The sequence below is a fragment of the Otolemur garnettii genome, unplaced genomic scaffold (genome assembly GCF_000181295.1).
Source record: "Otolemur garnettii isolate 467f Iridium unplaced genomic scaffold, OtoGar3 scaffold00290, whole genome shotgun sequence".
Classification (NCBI taxonomy): domain Eukaryota; kingdom Metazoa; phylum Chordata; class Mammalia; order Primates; family Galagidae; genus Otolemur; species Otolemur garnettii.
Genome location: NW_003852685.1, coordinates 102240 through 108239, shown reverse-complemented (window position 1 = coordinate 108239; position 6000 = coordinate 102240).

Below are 6000 nucleotides of genomic sequence, written 5' to 3'. Positions count from 1 at the left end.
TGGATCAATAAATTGTACATGTACACTATGGAATACTATGCAGCCCTAAAGAAAGATGGAGACTTTACCTCCTTCATGTTTATATGGATGGAATTAGAAAATGTTCTTCTTAGCAAAATATCTCAAGAATGGATGAAAAAGTGTCCAATGTACACAGCCCTATTTTGAAACTAACTCATAGCTTTTATAAGAAAGTCATAACCTAATTATAGCCTTAGAATATGGGAAGGTGGTGGGAGAGGGGAGATGAGGAAGTAGATGGGAGGACGGAGGGTCATTGGTGGGGTCACCTCTATGGTTTATTTAGGGTACAAGTGAATCTCTCTAAAAGCAGAATATTTCAAAATATATATGAAAATAGCACACTGTACCCCATGATTGCATTAATCTACACAGTTATGCTATAAGAAATAAAAAAAGAAAACTAAAATCTCTATAAAACTCAATCAGAAATGACAAAGGGGAAATAACTGATGTCACAGAGATACAAGAGATTATCTCTGAATACTACCAGCAACTCTATGCCCAGAAATTTGACAATGTGAAGGAAATGGATCAATATTTGGATTCACACCTTCTCCCTAGACTTAGCCAGGAAGATATAGATCTCCTGAATAGACCAATTTCAAGCACTGAGACAAAAAATGTCCTGGCTTCACACCAGAATTGTACCAAACCTTCAAAGAAGAGCTTATTCCCATAGTGCAGAAATTATTCCAAAAAATTGAGGAGGGAGGAATCTTCCCCAACATGTTCTATGAAGGAAACATCACCCTGATAACAAAACCAGAAAAAGACCCAACGAAAAAGGAGAATTTCAGAATAATTTCACTATGAATATAGATGTAAAAATTTTCAGCAAAATCCTAGCCAATAGATTATAGTTTATCATCAAAGAAGTCATACATCATGATCAAGTAGGGTTCATCTCAGGGATGCAAGGCTGGTTTAATGTACATAAGTTCACAGATGTTTTTCACCATCATCAACAGAAGCAAACCCCCAAACTATATGATTCTCTCAATAGATGCAGAAAAGGCATTTGATAAAATTTAGTATCCTTTTCTAATTAGAATTCTGAGGAGTATAGGCATAGGTGGCACATTTCTTAAACTGATTGAAGCTATCTATGACAAACCCACAGCTAATATTTACTGAATGGAGTAAAACTGAAAGCTTTTCCTCTTAGAACTGGAACCAAGCAACGTTGTCCTCTGTCACCATTCCTGTTTGACGTAATGCTGGAAGTTCTAGTCAATACAATTAGACAAGACAAGAAAATAAAGGGCATCCAAATGGGAGCAAAGGAAGTCAAACTTTCCCTCTTTGCTGATGATATGATCTTATACTTAGAGAACCCCAAAGATTCAACCACAAGATTCTTGGAAGTCATCAAAAAATACAGTACTGTCTAAGGATATAAAATCAATGTCCATAAGTCAGTAGCCTTTATATTTACCAATAACAGCCAAGATGAGAGGTTAAGGACACAATTCCCATCTCCATAGCTTCAAAGACAATGAAGTACCTAGAAATATACCTAACAAAAGAGGTGAAAGACCTCTATAAAGAAAATTATGAAATCCTAAGAATCGAGATAGCAGAGGACTTTAACAAATGGAAAAACATACCATGCTAATGGACAGGAAAAAATGACATTGTTAAAATGTCTATACTTCCCAAAGCAATCTACTGATTCAATGCCATTCCTATTAAAATACCAAAATTGTACTTTCAAGACTTGGAAAAAATGATTCTGCATTTTGTATGGAAAAAGAAAAAAAGCCATATCGCTAAGGCAGTTCTTACCAATAAAAACAAAGCCAGGGGCATCAGCATACCAGATTTTAGGCTGTACTACAAGGCCATAATGATCAAGACTGCATGATATTAGCACAAAAATAGAGAGAGAGACATTTGGAATAAAACAGAAAACCAGGAAGTGAAACTAAAATCTTACAACCACCTAATTTTCGATAAACCAGACAAGAACATACACTGGGGGAAAGACTTCCTATTCAATAAATGGTGCTGAGAGAACTGGATATCCACATGTAAAAGACTGAAACTGGACTGCACCTTTCTCCACTCACAAAAGTTGATTCAAGATGGATAAAGGACTTAAATTTAAGGCATGAAATGATAAAAATGCTTTAAGAAAGCATAGGAAAAACACTGAAATATATCGGCCTGGGGAAAGACTTTATGAAGAAGACTGCCATAGCAATTGCATCAATAACAAAAATAAACAAATGGGACTTAATTAAACTGATAAGCTTCTATACAGATAATGAAACAACAACCAAAGCAAATAGACAACCTACACAATAGGAGAGGATATTTATGTATTTTGATTCAGACAAAAGCTTGATAGCTAAGATCTGTAGAGAACTTAAATTAATCCATATGAAAAAAATTCAACAATCTCATATATGATTGGGCAAGAGAGATTAATAGAACTTTCTCTAAAGAAGACAGAGAAATGGTTAGCAAATATATGAAAAAATGCCCATCATTCCTAATTATTAGAGAAATGCAAATCAAAACCACCCTGAGATATCATCTAACCTCAGCGAGAATTGGCCCACATCACAGTCTCCAAACTGCAGATGCTGGCTCAGATGTGGAGAGAAAGGAACACTTTTACCCTGCTGGTGGGACTGCAAACTAACACAACCTTTTTGGAAGAAGTATGGGGAAACCTCAAAGAATTCTAAGTAGACCTCCCATTTGATCCTGCAACACCATTACTGGGCATCTACCCAGAAGGGAAAAAAACCTTTTATCATAAGGAAACTTGCACTAGACTGTTTATCACAGCTCAGTTTACAATTGCCAAAATGTGTAAACAGCCTAAATCCCCCAACCCAGGAATGGATTAACAATCTGTGGTATATGTATACCATGGAATACTATTCAGCCATTAAAAAATATAGACTTTACAGCCTTTGTATTATTCTTAGTAAAGCATCACAAAAATGGAGAGACATGAATCCTATGTATTCAATTTTGATATGAGGACAATTAATGACATAATGGGGGGTCAGGGAAGGGGAGAACAGAGAGAGAGAGAAGGAAGGAGGGGGTAAGGTCTTGGTATGACACAACTTTTGGGGGCAAGGCACAATTGTAAGAGAGACTTTATCTAACAAATGCAATCAGTGTAACTTGGTTTCTTGTACCCTCAATGAATCTGCAACAATTAAAAAAAAAGAAGGCCTCAGTTATTCACAATGTGTGCCTCTCTATAGGGTCACTTGAAAGTTCTTATGACATAATGCCTGGACTTTACAGAGCAAGTGATCTAAGAGTTTGACATGATAGAAACTGCAAAGATTTTTATGACCCAACCTCAGAAGATACTTTGTAATTTCCACAATACAGTAGTACTCCATCTATGGTTTTTCTTTCTGCAGTTTCAGTTACACAAGGTACAATACAGTAAGATATTTTGAGAGAAAGAAATCGAGAGACTACATTCACATACATTTTATTCTGGTACATCATTATATTTGTTTTACTTTATTATTATTGTTAATCTATTTCTATCCCTAATTTGTGAATCAAACCTTATCATAGATATGTATGTATTTATAGGAAAAAATATATTATATAGTGGGCTTTGTATTGTCCGCAGTTTCAGGTGTCTGATGAGAATCTTGGAATGTATCCTCCATGGATAAGGGGAGACAACTGTATCTTATTTTTTACATAAAGCAGCCTACACAGGGAGAGGACTATACAAATGATGTTCAATATCAGAAGGCAAGAATTGCTGGGGACTTTATTGGGTTCTGGCTACCAGATATATTTCATTTGGCTCATTAAAATTTCTGTCTTCTTGGTGTCTGTTCTTCAATCCAGGGTCATAATGCACAGCTGTGCAACTTGGCACTAAACTACAGCTCCTGGCCAAGTTGGAAAGAAGGCACCAAAATAGAGCCCGTGCACCATTCACTAAGCCTTGCACTTGCAAGGTTGTATCCTCCCAGAAGATGTGTGCTATTTTTCTGATTTTCATTAGGACACTATCTGAGACATTTGGGTCAACTTTAATACTGATTTCCATGTCCTGTTATATCAAAAGCTTTGCTTTGACTGCCTGGCTGGACCACATCCTATCGTCATTTCCCAGGTCTTACCTCAGAATGCCCAGCCATGCACTTTTTCTTCTTTCCCAACCTTCCTATTACTCCTAATCACATTATCTAGATTCTAGTAATTCTCAAACTGTTATTTTCATGGGAATTCCTGGATAATATTGTTAGAATGCAAATTTGGCTTCAGCAGGTCTGAGGAAGGGTTCCAAAATTTTGCACTCCTAACAAGTTCCCAAGTGATGCCCATCTGCTATTCTACAGAGAACCCTTTAAGTAGCAAGAAGTGAGAGCCTGCTTCTGACTTTTTGCAACTCTCCCCACTTTGGGGCAGAGAATAATAATAACACCACTAATGATAATGGTAATAATAATAGCAGCTAACCCTTAATACGTGTTTAATATATATTAGAAACTTTTCTAAGCACATTACAAAGGCATTAAATCCTGAAAATAGCCCTATGAGGGATCTGTTATTAGCATTCTCATTTTAATATGTAAGGATATTGAGGCATAGAAATGTGAAAGCCTTTTGGTGGAAAAAGCAGTGTCTTGCCTAAGGACAAGTGAATAGTAGAACAAGGATTCAAGTCCAAGTGGTTTGGTACCAGAGTTCATGCTTCTAATTGCCTCATTTACAACATCTCTCATTTAATCACTTACCATTTGCTTGGCACTGTGTTAGGGGATTGCTACATATTTTCTTATTTAATCAGTCTGAGCTTAGATAGTACTACTTCCATTTTATAAATGAAGCACAGAAAACTTAAGTAATTCACCCAAGAGGAGTGGGGGAGCAAGATGACGGACCATAACCATCATTTGGCTGAGCTGTACTAGTACGATTGGGGAAATAAAGAAAACTCAACCATACTTGGTGGGGAACCTAACACAGAGTTGTAGCTTGGGGTGTGAAGTAATGTGGTGGTGTACCGGAGATGAGATCTGATACACTAGGCAACTGTTTGGGATCCTTTGGGAATGGCCAGCCCCCTGACAGAGGTCCCAGAATGAGAGAAATCCTTTCCTCAGTTTTTGTTTCTTGGAAGAAGCTGTGCATTGAGTAAAAAGTTTGAAAGAGGGGGCAGACTTGAACAGTATACAGCAGCCATATTTGACTGTCAGTTGAAGTGGATTTGGCATTGGTTTGGTGGCAGGCAGGGTAGCCCTACTAGGAAGGTATGGGCTGCTGGGAGCCACCCTTGTGGGAAGGTTGTGAGAAGGTCATGAGGGTCAGCCTCTTACTGGGGGCCTAAGGCATGACCATCTTTGTTCCTTCTGCTGGGATCAGACCTTAACCCTTGGGACAGGCTTAGGGACTCCTGCACCCCCAGGAACTCTTGTCATGTGTCACTGTGAGACTTGGCTCTGGAGAATTCTGCAGAGCTTTATGATCCCAACCTGCCAGGATCTGAATGCTGAGGATAAAATCAGGCAATCACTGAAGACAACTAAGTTGGCAACCAGGACCATGCCTGGGAACTAGAGAGTTTATCTATCTATCTATCTATCTATCTATCTATCTATCTTCATTCCTATTAAAGTTGGTCCTTTCTGAGAGATATGTGTATACCAGATATAACAAAGCACATCAAAACAAAACAAAACAAAAACTCTAATAGCCAAAAATAGTAGCAAACAATTGCAGCAAAGAGAAGCAGGATAAAAAGTACCAAAAAATAATTTATATGTATATATATATATATATATATACACACACACATATATTATGATGACATGCATATAACACTTGCCTATTGCATCAGATCTCCACCATGCTGAATCACACATTGTCTCCAGTCCACCACCACCTTGCTGCACACCCAAGGTACAACTCTGTGTAAGGTTCCACGCCAAGTATGGTTGGGTTTTCTGTCTTTCCCCAGTGGTACTAGTAGAACTC